Raw genomic sequence first — 17391 nt, 5'->3', positions numbered from 1 at the left:
ACAAGTCAGTCTGAGAACCAGGGTGCTTCCATGACAGTCCTAAAACAATCTCTTAATTACATAGATCCAGTGCTAATACTGCTAAAAGTCAAACACAAAATGTGATTGTGCAGGTTGCTGAATTATAATGACAGTTGAATTCAGTATTATCAAATTTGTAATGGGAAAACTAGGGCATTGATCAGGAAAGAATAGGATCTAGAAATCCGGAATAGGGGGCAGCCCGGGTGGCTCAGCGGTTTAGCGCCACCTTCAGCCTAGGGCATGATCCTGGAGACCTGGAATAGAGTCCCACGTCAGGCTCCCTGCATGGAGCCTGCTTCTCCCTCTGCCTGTGTCTCTGCCTCTCTCTCATTCTGTGTCTTTCATGAATAAATAAATAAAATCTTAAAAAACAAAAAAGAATAGGAATCTGGAATGGTGCATCTGGTTGGACCCAAATGAAGTGGACAGTATTGGGCAGCCTGGGTAGCTCAGCGGTTTAGCACCCCCTTCAGCTCAGGGTGTGATCCTGGAGAGCGAGATCGAGTCCCACGTCCAGCTCCCTGCATGGAGCCTGCTTCTCCCTCTGCCCGTGTCTCTGCCTCTCTCTCTCTCATGAATAAATAAATAAAATTTTAAAAAAATGAAGTGGACAATATTAAACTTCCAAGTCATTTTGCATCTCTCTTGCTGGGGAAATAGCTTACCTTCCTGTCTGAAGAGACCAGCCTTCCTGTCTGAAAACTGTGATAACTTCACTTGAGGCAAGTGCCTTAACAAAGGATGCTCATCCCCTCAAAATCTATCACAAGTTCCCTGTTGCCATCAGACCTTTAACAAGACCTTTAACAAGGATCAAATCTTAGTATGTTCCAGGAGGAGAGGTACACACTACAGTCCAGGAGAAAACAGTTAATATACCAAAAAGAATTGCAATATGTTGCTAATATGTTGGCAGAAACCTGGGAAGTGTGTGAAAATGGATTCTCGGGGTCTTAGACCAATGAGAGTAGAGCACTAAATAGGGCCAAATGCGTCAATATGGGTGTATTTACTAGGGATTCCAGACTTTTTATTTTATTTATTTATTTATAAGAGACATATAGAGAGAGGCAGAGACATAGAGGGAAAAGCAGGCTCTTGGCGGGGAACCTGATGCAGGGCTCAATCCCAGCAACGTAGGATCACAACCTGAGCCAAAGGAAGATGTTCAACCACTGAGCCACTCTGGCATCCCACCTTTGTATTTTCTGATAAGAAGTCAGGTATATAGGCTCCCTGCTCACTGGGGAGTCTGCTTTGCCTTCTCCCTCTGCATGCTCTCTCTCTCTCTCTCGTTCTCAAATCAATCATTTTTTTTTAAAGTCAGCTGTTAATCTTATTGAGGAGCCCTTGTACATGATGAATTACTTTTTTCTCTTGCTGCATTCAATATTCTCTGTCTTTTAAAGTTTGGCTATGATATGTTTAGATATGAAACTGTTTATCCTATTTTGAGCTTCTTGGATATATAGATTTTTTAAAATCAAAATTGGGAGGGTTTTGTCTATTATTTCTTCAAATATTCTTTCTATCCCGTTCTCTCCTCCCCTCTGGGACTCTCATTATATGTATGTTAATACACTTGATGTTGTCCCACAAATCTGTGGGGTGCTATTCATTTTTATTCATTCTTATTTCTTTCTGTTCCTCAGACTGAATAATCTCAGTTGACTTGTCTTGAAGGTTGCTGATTCTCCTGCTAGGTCAGATCTGCTACTGAGCCTTAGTGAATCGTTCATTCCAATTATTGTACTTTTTAACTCCAGAATTTTCATTTTACATATATATAATTTATATTATTATATTTATTATATACAGATTGTACATATGTAATTTTATCCACTTAATATTCTCTATTTGATAAGACATCTTTATACTTAAAATTTTTGAGACATGATTTTAGTTCTTTGAATATATTTATAATAGCTGATTTAAAGACTTTTTCTAGTAACTTCAATGTCTAGACTTTCTCTAGGACAGTTTCTTTTTACTGTTTTTTACCTTTACCTTTACACACTTTCCTGTTTCTTTGCATGTCATAATTTTTTGTTGAAAGTGACATCTTAAATATTTTAATGTGGCAACTCTGCAAATCAGATTCCACCCCTCCCCAGACTTTATTGTTGTTGCTGTTTGTTTGTTTAATGATTTTCCTAGAGTAATTCTGTAAAAAACTGTATTCTTTGCTGTGTGGCCACTGAAGTCTCTACTCAATTAGCTTAGTGATCAGCTAATGGTCGGACAGAGATTTCCTTAAATGCCTTCAACCAAGAAGTCTCCTGTGGGGCCTTGTGTGTCTGTGTGTGCAGTACTGCTTTAATCTTCACTTCTTGCTTGTACAAAACCCTCAAGGTTAGCTAGAGGTAAGAGCTTAGGATCTCCTCAGGTTTTTCCTGGGTATGCACACAACCCTACATTTGCTTATGAATGTCTAGGAATTTCCAGTAATATGCCAAAGCTTTCAAGGGCCTACATATCTCTCTCATTCCTTTTAAGTTGTTTGGTCAGCTTCTTGTGACCACAAACTGGTACCAGTCACCTTAGGCAGCTGAAATGTTAAACAATTGCCACTGATTGTTTTCTACACGTGCCCCAGAGTTATGGCCATTAGCATAGATAGAATTCTGATTTAGGTCAAAGACAAACTCTGAGAACAGGCTTTCTGGAGAGCTAACAGGTCAAATAGTGGCACTTCTCTGAGGATGGAGCTGTTGGAAAGCTTCAAACCTGTTCTGCCTCCTCTGGTGGCTGCTAAGCCATTGGTTTTCACAGCTCCCTTAGTTATAAGGCTTTTAGTTTTCAAGGTTTCTGTGGACCTGGAGAGAGAATGGGACTAGGGCAAGTTAAAATTTCACAGAGTTCACTGCTCTCATTAGAATACAGCTATTTTTCTTAAATAAACATTCCTTCAATTGGAGCTAACCTTTGGTTCATTTCCAGAGTTCTGAAAAAGCTTATTTTGACAATGTTTTTGCAGAGTTCTTGTTGCTTTAATGGAGGAGTAGATTTTTGGAAGTCTTTACTCCACTATTCTGGAAGTGTTTCTCTCCTGCTTGATCTATCTATACAATAGGAGAAATCATAGGTCTGGCAGCCAAAATACGAAGTGGAGAGTCACAGCCTCTTACCAGTTCCCAGACACAAGTCAATCATAGACTGAGAGCGCCTTGATTGAAGGTGATGCTAAGTCTCCTAGAGGAAGGAACCTGCATCACTGCTGCAAGTACTTATCATAAACCTTCTTCCCAGCCTTCCCCAGAAGGACCTACAGCTATTTAGTAGGGTATCTATGCACTGGGGAAAGAAAAATCCCAGATATTTCTGGGATTATTAGACATCTGGCTCTAAATAAGAAGTATTCCTGGGGACCTAAAATGCCACTGTGGTCCACCATTCAAAGTAGGGGCTTACTGCAATCAGGTGATAGATGGAGTCTTTTTACTCCAGGCTAATTAGTAGGCCCAGGTGGCTCATGGGTCGGCCCATGCTGTGGTTATTTCCTCAATGCCTGAATTTATAATTAGAATAGATACACTTGGTAATTGACACAGACACAAATGAGAGACTCAAAGATGCTGGAAGAAATCTTACAACACCTCAGACATATAAAGGAAAGGAAATCATGTCATTACATGTAAATTTTAAGGACAAATCCAAAAGACCTAACATGCAAATAGGAGTCCCCTAAGAAAAGAAAAGTAACGGATGGAAAGGGAGATTTGAGCCTAGGGATTAAAAGGAATCACATGAATAAAGATAAGTATCTAGACATTGCCTGATGAAATTCCTGAACTTCAGAAATAGAAAAAACAATAACAACAAAAAACTTACTTCTGGACTAGGTTATTTAAAAAAGGAATGAGAATCAGACTAGTTTTAAAGCCACCCATCTGCAATACTATGAGCTAGAAGACAGTAGAATACAGACTCTAGGAGAAAAGAACATAAGCCAAGAATCAAAAATGGCAATCATATCATTACCCAGCCAGGGCAAAAGAAGGACATCTAGCATACAAGATTCAGTGCATATATCATGTGCATGACCTTTCTGAGGGAAGTGCTCAAGAGTTCCTCAGTAATGATGGAGAGCTCGAGAAATGACAGATGAAGAAGTGAAGTAGCAGAGGTGAGCAATGAATCTTGCAATACATACATACATACATATAAATATAGTTCAGGGATCCCTGGGTGGCGCAGCGGTTTAGCGCCTGCCTTTGGCCCAGGGCGCGATCCTGGAGACCCGGGATCGAATCCCACGTCAGGCTCCTGGTGCATGGAGCCTGCTTCTCCCTCTGCCTGTGTCTCTGCCTCTCTCTCTCTCTCTGTGACTATCATAAATAAATAAAAATTAAAAAAATATATATATAGTTCAGCTTAAATGTTAGCAGTAGACTGGGAATTTGTGCTTTCTTAAGTGTTAAATAAGGATTCTTTTGCATAAGTGATTAACTTTAATGAAGAACCTAATAATAGATGAGGACAAAAAAATTGTAAAGTATCTTAGTAGTACTCTAGGAGAGTGAGGAAGGTCAAAGCATTCTAGAACTATCATCTTTTTTGGGGGTTTGTGAAAGAGAGGGCAAGTAAAATACTTGATGAAGGAGAAAGATTATGACCATGCACTGATAAAACAGTTTAAAAACAATTATGATTGGGATGCCTGGGTGGCTCAGTGTTTGAGTGTCTGCCTTTGGCTCAGGGCGTGATCCCAGAGTCCTGGGATCAAGTCCCGCATCAGGCTGCCTGCAGGGAGTCTGCTTCTCCCTCTGCCTATGTCTCTTTCTTTGTCTCTCATGAATAAAATAAATAAAATCTTTAAAAAAAAATAAAAACTATTAATAAAAATATAAAAAATAAAAAATATTATCATTGGGAAAAAGAAGATAAACACTAGCAGGTTCACAAAGAGGGGGAAAGGTTAGTAAATAGAAAATTGACCAAACCCATAAAAGTTTTTTTTAAGCAAACAGGGAAACATTAATGAAAAAATGAATAGTAGGGATCCCTGGGTGGCGCAGCGGTTTAGCGCCTGCCTTTGGCCCAGGGCGCGATCCTGGAGACCCAGGATCGAATCCCACGTCAGGCTCCCGGTGCATGGAGCCTGCTTCTCCCTCTGCCTGTGTCTCTGCCTCTCTCTCTCTCTCTGTGTGACTATCATGAATAAATAAATAAAATCTTTAAAAAAAAAAAAAAAAAAAAAAAAAAAAAAAAAAAAAAAGAAAAAATGAATAGTAAATATAAAATAAAGTGGCATGAAAAAAGTATGTAGATTAATTCAATAAACAGGAACACACTGAATTAATATCATGACAGAACTTGTCAGACTAAGTTACTTTTAAGATCTGCTATAAGCAGAAGAAAAAGTTAAAAATTCCTTTAATCTGCTATAAACAATTTATATGAAACATACATAAAACAAAAGTGAAAAAATATCTCAAATAAATAGATGGACAAAACAATTTCAGGCAAATGCAAACAGAAAACATGATTACGTAGGGGGTTTGCTGAGATTCTGGCAATGTTTATTTCTTGGTTTGGACAATGGTGGGTAGTTTACTTTAATAATATTATGCTAAAATGTGTATTTTCCTATGAATGTTTATGCATGTGGATGATATTTTATAACAGCAATAGGCAGAATAATCGCCCTTGCTCTAATTCCTAAAATGCCCATGTCCCAAACCCCAGGACCGGAGAATGTGTTACTTTACATGGCAGAAGGGACTTTGCAGATGTGATTAAGTTAAAGACCTTGAGATAGGGAGATTATCCTGGATTATCCAGGTGGCTCAGTATAATCACAAGGGTCCTTAAAATCAGAGAACATTTTCTGGCTATGGACAAAGGGAGATGTGACAGTGGAAGTAGGGTCACAGGGAAGTGACATTGCTGCTCTGAAGATGGGGGAAGAGGACGATAAGCCAAGGACTGTGGGTGGCTTCTGGAAACTGGAAAAGGCAAGGGAGTGGATTCTCTCCTAGACTATCAGAAGGAACATAGCCCTCGCCCACATCTTGACTTCTGAACTATAGAATTATAAGATAATAAATGTGTTGTTTTAAGGCACTAAATTTGTAGTAATTTGTTACAACAATAAAATACTAATCTCACAACAAAAAAAGATTTATTTTTTTTAAGATTTATTTATTTATTCATGAGAGATACAGAGAAAGAGAGGCAGAGACACAGGCAGAGGGAGAAGCAGGCTCCCTGCAGGGAGCCTGATGTGGGACTCGATCCCAGATCCTGGGATCAAGCTCTGAGCAGGAGGCAGATGCTCAACTGCTGAGCCACCCAGGTGTCCCCAAAAAACGATTTAAAAATTTTGCCTTCCTGGGTAGCTCAATAGGTTGAGCAACGAACTCTTGGTTTTGGATCAGGTCCTGATCAGGGTCTGCTTCTCTCTCTCCCTCTGCCCCTCCTGCTCATGCTCTCTCTCTCTCTGAAATAAATACATCTTTTAAAAAATTATCTTCTTGGGGCAGCCCGAGTGGCTCAGTGGTTTAGCGCCGCCTTCAGCCCAGGGCCTGATCCTGGAGACCAGGGATGGAGTCCCATGTCGGGCTCCCTAGCAGGGAACCTGCTTCTCCCTCTGCCTGTGTCTCTGCCTCTCTCTCTCTCTCATGAATAAATAAATAAAATCTTTAAAAAAATTATCTTCTTGTTAGGACTTCTGCTTCACCTTCCTTCTCTTCTCAGCATCACTTTTAATTTACAGTTTTCTCATGACCATAGCTTTGTGAGGCAGCAGTCAAGGGGAGAGAACAAGTGGAGAAAGCATCAAACCTGAAGGGGACTTGCTGAGTAACTCAGCCTATTGCTTTCCCTCTCTGAGCCCATAACTTTTAATTATTTTAATTGGATTTGTAATTATAATTATAAAGTGAACAAAGGCATTGTTCAGGAGTATAATCCTTTCCCAATCACAAAGTCTGCTTACACAAAACTCTTAAATATGTGGCTAACTACATACCTCTAGCATGCTCAGAACTTATGACAATCAAGTCTCCCCTCATAACTTTCCTAACGCTTAGGGCTAGGACCACCCTGTTGAGAATCCTTGCTATGGAAAGTTGAGTTCCTAAGCCTATCAGTGATTTGAGAGAGAAATGGTTCCTTTACTCCGAATGAACTGCAGATGTGGCTGCCCCTTGAATTAAGGAGACACCTAATATAAGGCCTTGACTTCTTTAACTGGGACTTCTCCCACCATGGGGGTTTGGAGGCATGTAATCATTTAAATTGGAGAAAGGGTACTATAATAAGTAGAGGCATTTCTATAAGGAAAGGGAACTGATCTTTATTTCATTATAAAAGCAGTGTACGTGCATTGTAGAAAGTTAAGAAACACAGATAAACAAAAATAAGAGTAACACTATAGTCATACCACCTAGTGATCCCTATTGCTAACATCTGGAATTGGTCTTTTCTAAGAGCCTGCCATGGAGACTAGCAGAGATTAGAACCTCCATGACTGGGATCCCTGGGTGGCGCAGTGGTTTAGCACCTGCCTTTGGCCCAGGGAGCGATCCTGGAGATCCCGGATCGAATCCCACGTCGGGCCCCCGGTGCATGGAGCCTGCTTCTTTCTCTGCCTCTCTCTCTCTCTGTGTGACTATCATAAATAAATTAAAAAAAAAAAAAAAGAACCTCCATGACTGCTGAAGGAGTGGACAGAAATTATTCCTTCCCTTTAAGTTAAGAAGTAGGATGAAGTGATCTCAACAAAACTCCCATCTAAAAATCTAGAAAAGTAGGGTGGTGGATAAAAATATGACCTCTAGCATATATATATATGTGTGTGTGTGTGTGTATGCATACACATTATACACACACAGCATTTAGCCCAGGGCCTGGCACCTTATTAAGACCCAGCAGAAAAAAAAAAAAAAAGACCCAGCAGATAAGCATTGTTATCACCACACAGGCTCAAGTGTCCCCATCTCTTCTCCAAACTCCAGCCCCCCAGCCTAGTTGCTGTTCTAGAACCCAGGCAGAAAATCTCTTTAGAACGTATGACTCCCCCCAAAAGGAAAGGAACTCCTTTATAAGAACTCTCTCTTGGGATCCCTGGGTGGCGCAGCAGTTTAGCGCCTGCCTTTGGCCCAGGGTGCGATCCTGGAGACCCGGGATCGAATCCCACATCGGGCTCCCGGTGCATGGAGCCTGCTTCATCCCTCTGCCTGTGTCTCTGCCTCTCTCTCTCTCTCTCACTGTGTGCCTATCATTAATAAGTAAAATAAAATAAAAAAATTTAAAAAAAGAGCTCTCTCTTTATAGTAGTCTTTGAGTCTAATTTTAAAATTGAAAATAAAACAAAACAAAACAAAACAGGGGCACCTGCGAGGCTCAGCTGCTTGGGCAAGTGATCTCAGGGTTGTGAGATGAGCCCTGGCTCCCCTGAGCATTCAGCGCTGAGTCAGCTTGTCCTCCTCCACCCCCCACTTGCACATGTGCAGTCTCTACCTCTAAAATAAGTAAGTAAAATCTTTAAAGAACAAAACAAAAAACTTTCTCCAACTTTTGTTAGAAAGTTGAGAGACGCCTGGGTGGCTCAGCGCTTGAGCGTCTGCCTTCAGCTCAGGGCATGATCCCGGGACTGGAGTCCGGCATCAGGCTCCCTGCAAGGAGCCTGCTTCTCCCTCTGCCTGTGTCTCTGCCTCTCTCTCTCTCACTGTGTCTCTCATGAATAAATAAACAAAATCAAAAAAAAAAAAAAAAAAAGGAAGGAAGGAAGGAAGGAAAGAAAGAAGAAAGAAAGAAAGAAAGAGAGAAAGAAAAAAAAAAGAAAAGAAAAGAAAAGAAAAGAAAAGAAAAGTTAGTTGAGAAACTAGAGGCGGGTAAAAAGAGATTTTGCAAATAAGGAAATGGAGCCAGAGAGAGTGAGAGGCTCACTTGGGTGCCACAGCCAGTTACCACCTCCCAGGAACCCACTTATGTGGTTCTCAACTCTGTCAGGTCACTAAAGCATTAACAGAGCAGGAGACTCAGAGATGGGCATTCAGGTTCCAATCCTGTTGCTCCATTCACTAGTTGTGTGATCCTGAGCAAGTCACTTGGCCTTCCTAAACCTGTTTGCTTGTCTATAAAATGGGGATAAGTCCTTATTGGGCTGTACCAAAGAACAGAGAAATTACACATTTACCCACCCATGTGGACACATAACAGTAACTTGGGTTAGCAGTCTTGAGGCAGGGTGAACAGCTTTAGTTAATTTATGCCCAGAGGCAGGAGCTGGGGAGGGAGAAAAGTGTCCTGAGTGAGAGATCCAAGTCTCAAAGTGCTCTGATTCCTCTTTGGGGAGGAGAGTCCTCAATTCTGCTTCCCAGGTAGCTACAAACTACTTTCCAATATATGGAATACTAAAGTATTGCTGTAAATGATGGAGGAGACAGTCTGACTTCTGAGTATGTGCTCTGTGTTTGAAAGCACACTCTGAAGTCAGATTATGTGGATTGAAACCTGTCTTTACTATTTACTACCTCTGGTGCCTGGGACAAAAGACTTAACTTCTCTGTGCCTCAGTTTTCCCATCTGTAAAATGGATACAATAATAGTACTTACCTCACAGAGTTGTTGAAATGATTTTTGTGAGATTATGCATATAGAGCTCTTAGAATAGTACCTGGATCAAAGTTAGTTATCTTGTTTTATAGTGGTCAAGAATTACTCTTAGATCTAAGCTGTTTGGGAGTTAGGGCTGAGACTCACTCAAGCTAACAATAGATGGACTTTTGATTGCCTTTGAAGGAGGACAGGGTATAGTTAACTTCAAGTTTGGGTCCAAGCTGAATTGCACAGCTACAAGATGAGAGGACTGAGTTACAAAGGTGTTGACAGCAGTGTGACAGGACTTGGTTGTTTTGTCTTCTATTTGTTTTTTGCTTAAGTTGAAGTTTAAAAATCAAACTCTCTCTGCCCTTGAGGAAAAGGAAACTAGTTTTATTGGAAATGGGCTTTGAGGGGCACCTAGGTGGCTTAGTCGGTTAAGAAGGTGCCTTTGGCTCAGGGCATGATCCCAGGGTCCTGGTTTTGAGGCCCACATCAGGCTCCCTGCTCGATGGGGAGCCTGCTTCTCCTCCTCCCTGTGTTGTTCCCCCTGCTTGTACTCTCTCATTCTGTCAAATAAATAAAAATCTTAAAAAATAAAATAAAAAAGGAAAATGGGCTATGAGTTTAATGTGTTATTGAAACCCAGAGTAAAAAAAATTGAAGTGGAATAAGAAAGGTATATTAAGGGGAGAGGCAGAGTCCTGGTGCATGCCATGGCTGTGCTCCAGAAAGTAGCCAGTCTTGAGAGCAGATGGCTGCCTGGTATTCCAGGAAACATGGGAACCCTACATATAAGGAGTCTTCGCCCACCCAGAGATTCTGGTGTCCCACACAATATAGGGCAGAAGCCACTATGGGCTTGGATGGTGATTACCAACAGCAATCAAGATGAACCAGAGATTAGAGTCTCCTCAGCACCAAAACATGAGTGCTCAAGCACGCTCTCACACACGCACATACCCCTCGTTATCCAGGCAACACCTCCTGGGTTTTGATGTGCCCTTAAGAGAGGAAGAAAGCCCCAACAGTGACTGAGATGGGATTTCTGTTTAATCACAAATTAAGTTACTTTATAGAAATACGTGAATATTTGTTGAGATACCAAGAATAACAGAACCAGCCTGGGGACACCTGTGTGGCTCAGCGGTTGAACATCTGCCTTCGGCTCAGGGCATGATCTTGCAGTCCTGGGATCCAGTCCCACATTGGGCTCCCTGCATGGAGCCTGCTTCTCCCTCTGCCTCTGTCTCTCTCTCCATTTATCATGAATAAATAAAATCTTAAAAAAAAAAAAAAAAGAACCAGCCTGGTTCCCACATATTTTGCTATCTTGGCTAGAATCTTCCCTCAAGGGATGGGTGGCGCAGCAGTTTAGCGCCTGCCTTTGGCCCAGGGAGCGATCCTGGAGATCCGGGATCGAATCCCACGTCGGGCTCCCGGTGCATGGAGCCTGCTTCTCCCTCTGCCTGTGTCTCTGCCTCTCTCTCTCTGTGTGATTATCAAAAATAAATAAAAATTAAAAAAAAAATAGAATCTTCTCTCAAGCCTGCTCATCCATTCTTCTCCCTCAGTTTTAGGTCCAGATTTGTTAAGTAGTGGTGTTTGGAATTAGACCTTAGGTTAAGTCTAGGTTCTGTCACTGGTTGGGTGACCTCGGACAGGTTACCATACTAACTTTTCTGCGCCTGTTTCATGAGTAAGATGATGTACTGGAGAACCTCAAATCAATCTGGTGTTTCCCAAACTTCATTCATGTCTTACCTTCCCAACTTTTGGACATAATTGTGTACTATCTCTACTACTATTTATTTAATCTTGTCCTTTAAAAATGTTAACTCACTTTTTTTTTGGAAGCAAATTTATTCAGAAAGGAAATTTCATATCACTATCATAAAAAGGAAATACCTATCATTCATCCCAGAGTGGTAAAAACAAGTACAACAAAATCAAAGCAAGGCTATTCAATTCTAGCTGGGTATGGTTACAGGCCAAAGCTCTGAGCTGAGGCCTGGACTCTGTTTAAAAAAAGATTATCTCAGTCACAAAAGGCCATTTATGGCCTTATAGGAAATGGCAAATCTAGAGATACAAAGTAAAGTAGTGATAGTTTAAGACTGAGGGACAGGAAAGGGGGGGTTGTAATAAAAATGTTCTAGAGTTGACTATAGTGATAGCTGCACAATTCTATGAATATACTAAGAACCACTGAACTGTGGTGAACTGTATGATATGTGAACCTTATTTTAACAAAACTGTTATTAAAGGTGTTAAATCTGATTCTTTCACCTTGAGGAAAATGAAGGGATGCAGACACCTGACCCAAGCCCACTATTCTATAACCTGGCCAGGTCTGTGACACTCCCTCCCGCCCCCTTCACCTCTCAGCTTTTGCCCTTTGTGAAAGGATTTGGTCGTAAGCCCTCAGTATTCCCCCTGCCCCCCCCCCCCCCAAACAGATCTGCCAGTCAAGGGAGACAAACCTGAGCTTACAGATCTCGCTACTCAGCCACTGACCTGCATCATCATGACTTTGGAGGAAATCGCTCTGAGCCTCACTTTTCTTACTGGTAAAGGTGGATACAACAGCACCTGCCTCAAGAGGTTGTAAAGAGGGTGAGAGGAGATACTCAGGTAGGGCTCCCGACACACAGAGATGTCCTTAGACTCCCCCTGCGGCGGCCTCAGTTTCCTTGACTGTGCGGTGGGAATACAGTGGATCCCGGGCTGCAAGTAATTTGAAGAAACCGACTCTCCTCGGCCTGTCCCGGGCTCCTCACGCCCCGCCTTACAGCAGGGGAAACCAAGGCCGCCCACGGTCGAACACCGCTAGTCCGGAACTCGGGGGCAGGGAGGCGGGGGCCCGGCCTAAAGGGCCCCGGGGGGAGGCCGCCGCGGGGCGGGCCTCAGAGGCACAGTCCTCCGCCGCGGCGCCGCCGGCCTACGGGGAAACCGCGAGCGCGCGGCGCAGCGCCACAGCCAGCCAGCGTCCTTCCCGAGGCGGCGGCGCGCTGACCAGCCCCCGGGGCGCCCCGCGCCGGAAGTCCGCCCGCGGCCGCTCTAGGACTGGAGCGCGGCGCTCGGTGCCCTTAACCCCCGCGGCGCCGGGGCGGGCTCGCCCGCGCTCGGCCGCTTCGGAGGCACGCGTCCCTCCTTTGTTTCCTCGGAGCTTCACAAAAGGCTGTGAGGGGAGAGGGCCTGGGGATCCCATTCTACAGGTGAGGGCACTGAAGTCACACCGCAGCTGAACCAAAGCCCAGGCGCCTTGTTTGGAGCTGTTTTCATTTACACCAACCGCCTCTCTCGGCATCCCTTACAGTATCTTAAAAGTATACACATTAAAACCTCAACTGGGGTTATTACAGATTACCACGAGCTTTTATTTTTCTTTGGCACTGAATTTCCTAATTTCCTAGAGTGCCTGCAATCCTACCCGTGATTCTCAAAATTAAAGGTTGGAAATAACTAGTACTTTCCAAAAATTTGGTTTACATACAGCTTCTCTCGTGTGCTGCAATTGGTTCCCACTGTTCCTGACATGTTCAAGGATGCTGGACCCCAAACATGAGGAAAAGATTATTGGCTCCAAGTTTCAGATGAGGCAACTGAGGTCCAGGCGGGGACGTGACTTGCCCAAGATCACACAAGTTCATGCAAATCAATTGCATCTGAAAAAACCTCCATTCCTATCCTATCCCGACCATCCACTACCCCACAGTTGCCTCTCAGAGCTGATCAGAGGAACAAAGGAAGGGACTGGAAGAAAAGCCACTGCCAACTGAAAATCAATAAATCGTAAGGGAATGGAAAGTTAGTTATTAGGCTCTACCCTTGTGCTTATCCCCTATGGGGCCTGGGTGGCCAACCGGACACAGCCCTGCCTTCACAGGCACACAGAGACCCAGTCAACTGATGTGGGGATTCTCCCCATTGCTGAGTATGCCTATTCTAATTATGCATTCTGACACTGAGAAACAACCACAGAATGGGTTTGGGGACCCACTGGATTGTGAGATAGACCTGAGCTTAGTGAGGTTTGGGTCTCCAGGAGAACAGAGTTGAATACTATAGTAGAAGTGCAACCAGAAGGTAGAATTTTGCCAGTGGAGAAAGGAAGATGTGCTTCTTTCCTTCTTATATTCATTTGTCATTGATGAACACCTACTATTGACCAGACACTACATTATTTACCTAGATCCTAGGAGTACAGAGATGAGCAATGTAGCCTTATTCTAGCAAGGGAAGTGGGATGTCAAGCAAAAGAAGAAGTGCAGTGACTAACCAGTGACCTGACCTAGTTCAAGGGTCAGGGAAGCTTCCTGAAGGAGGTGAAATCTAAGCCAAGGCCTAAAAGGTAAGCAGGCATTGGCCAGGAAGAAAGAAAGAAGAGAGGAAGGGGAGAGTTATCCAGGCAGAGGGAGCTAGCCTGGCCAGCCTCAGTATTAGAAGTTCTGTGTGTTGGATGAATTTGGGAAAGAGGGGAGAGAGGGGTGGCTGTGGGCAAACAGAGCAAGGCCTTGTCTGCCTTGATAAGGAGTTTGGAGGAAGAATTGCATGGGCAAGAGCAGGTGTAGAAAGGTCGGGCAGCCCGTGTGGCTCAGTGGTTTAGCGCCACCTTTGGCCCAGGATGTGATCCTGGGGACCCGGGATCAAGCCCCATATCAGGTTCCCTGCATGGAGCCTGCTTCTCCCTCTGCCTGTGTCTCTGCCTCTCTCTCTGTGTCTCTCATGAATAAATAAAATCTAAAAAAAAAAAAAAAAAAAAAAAAGGAAAGAAAGAAAAGAAAGAAAGAAAGAAAGAAAGAAAGAAAGAAAGAAAGAAAGAGAAAGAAAGAAAGAAAGAAAGAAAAAGAAAGAGGGATCCCTGGGTGGCGCAGCGGTTTAGCGCCTGCCTTTGGCCCAGGGCGCGATCCTGGAGACCCAGGATCGAATCCCACATCAGGCTCTCGGTGCATGGAGCCTGCTTCTCCCTCTGCCTATGTCTCTGCCTCTCTCTCTCTCTCTCTCTCTCTGTGACTATCATAAATAAATAAAAATTAAAAGAAAGAAAGAAAGAAAGAAAGAAAGGTAGGTACATAGGTCATGGCGGCGAGGCCTGTGTGGCTGGAGGGCAGGAAGTGAGATGAGGGTACTGGTACAGTTAGCAAAGAGGCCGTGGAGCCAGGATGTTAGCCTATAGGCCACGCAAAGGAACATAAAGGGAGCAGAGTAAGCACTAGGGAGTGGTGGAGATTGTGGTGATCAGAGAACACATGCTTTGTCTCCAAGAGCAGCAGAGCTCCACACCCCCTGGTGGTTACCATACTTGGAAGCACTCTATGTCTCAGACCTGCTTTGTCAAAAGTAGCTGGGAGTTGGTGGGCCTGGGTGGCTCAGTTGGTTGAGCTTCTGATTGATCGTTTCAGCTCAGGTCAGGATCTCATGGGTTGTGAGATCGAATCCTGTGCTGTGCCAGGGCTTGGGACTCGGTGCTCAGTGAGGAGTCGCTTGGGATTCTCTGTATCCCTCTCCCACTGCCCCTCCCCTGTCATGTGCATGCACGTGCTTGCTCTCTCTCACTCTCTCTAAAATAAATACATATATCTTTTTTAAAAATGTAGCTAGGAGTCTAGATTTTTCTATGGAATCTTTTGATTTTAAATGTTGACAACATAAGCAAGCAAATCATATCTATAGGCAGGTGGTTCCCAAACTGTGGCATATAAGCATCACCCATGGAGCTCTTGAAACTTTGTTTTGTTTTTGAAACTCCTAATGCCCAAGTCACATCCTATACCAATTAAAATGTCTGGAGTAGAAGCCAGGCATCAGAATTCCCCAGGTGGTTCCATTGTGCAGCAAAGTTCGAGAGCCACTGCCATAGGTTCAGTATATCTTTTGGGTTGCCAGGCAAAGCCATGAAGAGCCATGGGAGGTTTTAGAGCAGGGAAGAAGCAGATCAGTTTAGAATTTAAAGACAATCAAAACTTAGGAGGAACAAAGTATAGTCCGGGGTGAGAAAAGGCCTGAGGCCCTAGGGACAGTGGTGGGATCCTGCCAGGACAACCACCCATTGCAGTTTTCCCAGGGATTCCCAGGAACAGGACTTGAAATGCTAAAACTCGGAAAGTCCTGGGCAAACCAGGATGCTCGGTCACCCTACATCCTGCTCCTGAAATAGTTCTGTCTCTCCAGATTTCTGGGGGACTGCGGTCATAAACTACATTCTGGAAAGGTCGTGGGGAACAAGCTATCTGTCTTCCTAGGATATAGTCATCCAGTGCTCTGATCCCTAGGCTTGACAGGCTTGTGCAGGGAGCTAGAAACAGGGAGAGGACTTGGACCTATCTGTTCTCCATCCAGCAGAGCATTCCTAGTCAAAGCAAAGCCTATGGACTATAACCTAGCAATAGAAAAGAGCATGCTATTGATCTAAGCAATGGTACAGATGACTCTCAAAAACATTATGCTGAAAGAAAGCAGATGCTAAGAAGTACATACTGTATAATTCCATGCATATGAAGTTCTAGAACAGGTTAACCTAATCAAAACAAAACCAGAACAGTAATTGCCTCTGGGGAGTTGGGAGTAGGATGAGGGGCAACAGGAAACTTTCCAGGAGGGATAATGATGTATTTGATAAGAGCTTGCATTATGCAGATGTGTGCATTTGTTGAAACTCACTGAATCATACAGTTAATAAGTATGCATTTTGCTATGTGGATATTTTGTTTCAAGGGCAAAGAAAGACAAACCTATAAGTTAATGACTGGCATACTGAAGTACTTAGAGGGAAGCACACCACTGTCTGCAACTTACTTTGAAATGTATCAAGAAAATACACTAGATGGATGGATGGATTAGGAGATATGATAAACAGATACAGTAAGATGTTATAGAATCTATGTGGTGGGTATATGAGTGTCACCTTTATAATTCTTCCAACTTTGCTGCATTCTTGAAACTTTTATAAAATATTGGAGGGGGGCATCTAAATCTGATCATGTCACCCCTCTTCGCAGACCTCTTCAATAGCTCTTCATCTTGCCCAGAATAAAAGCCAAAGTCTTGACAATGGCCTCCAAACAGGATAGCCATACATTCTGGTTATCACAGGTATTAGCTATTATCGGGCATAATTATTAATATATCCTCTTTTATTCTTGAAGTTTGATAGACATGTTATGTACCTGCTCTGCCTATGAGGTCCTACATGACCTGACCTCACTTCCCACTGCTCTCTCCCTTCTTCCCTGTGCCTCAGCCACACTTATCTCATTTCCAGGCACACTCCACCTCAGGACTATTGCACTTGCTATTCCCTCAGCCTGGAATACTCTTCCCCAAGATATCTGTATGGCTCTCTTCCTCACTCCTTCAAGCTTTTCTTCAGATGTTTCCTCAGTAGGGCATCTGATCTCCCTATTTTTTTCCATCTCCCTGACTTGATTTTTTTTTTTTTTTACAAAGTAAAAAGTACTTCCTAAGGTGATATAATTTATTGAAGTTAAACTCCGTGAAGGCAAAGATTTTTTTTTCCATTTTGTTAATACTTTGTTCCCAGGGTCTAGAAGAGTCCCCAGTAAACAGCGCACAATAAATATATATCCCTATGAATAAATGAATTCTCCTGCCTTTGTTGAGCAGGTTATCTGGCACCAAAGATCGAAGCCAACTTGGACCATCACAAGGGAATATCTGATGTTCCAGGAAAAGGCAGAGGTGGAGGCAGAGGAGGAGGCAGGGGTGTGACAAAGGAAATCACCAGGAAACCAAGGTTAGGAAACAAAAAAAAAAAAAAAAAGAATGCATCTCCAGGTGAAGAGAGGGGCACTCCTG

The 17391-nt window shown here is 43.2% G+C and overlaps 1 protein-coding gene and 1 long non-coding RNA gene across 5 annotated transcripts in view; one reads left to right on the top strand and one right to left on the bottom strand.

Annotated features, from left to right (window-relative positions):
• ZNF629 (zinc finger protein 629) overlaps window positions 1-12495 on the bottom strand; it is an 81717-nt gene extending 69222 nt beyond the window's left edge. For both annotated transcript variants that reach the window (XM_038539782.1, XM_038539783.1), the window contains exon 1: window positions 12091-12495. The gene's annotated coding sequence lies outside the window, so the exon portion shown is untranslated. The remainder of the gene's footprint in view (window positions 1-12090) is intronic.
• The window catches only part of LOC111096249, a 28442-nt gene that overhangs the window by 3004 nt on the left and 8047 nt on the right, over window positions 1-17391 (top strand). For all 3 annotated transcript variants that reach the window (XR_005360727.1, XR_005360726.1, XR_005360725.1), the window contains exon 2: window positions 17200-17329. This is a non-coding gene — a long non-coding RNA (uncharacterized LOC111096249). The remainder of the gene's footprint in view (window positions 1-17199; window positions 17330-17391) is intronic.

This window comes from Canis lupus, chromosome 6 (genome assembly GCF_011100685.1).
Source record: "Canis lupus familiaris isolate Mischka breed German Shepherd chromosome 6, alternate assembly UU_Cfam_GSD_1.0, whole genome shotgun sequence".
In the NCBI taxonomy this organism is placed as follows: Eukaryota; Metazoa; Chordata; class Mammalia; order Carnivora; family Canidae; genus Canis; species Canis lupus.
This window is presented reverse-complemented; position numbering and strand designations above follow the sequence as displayed.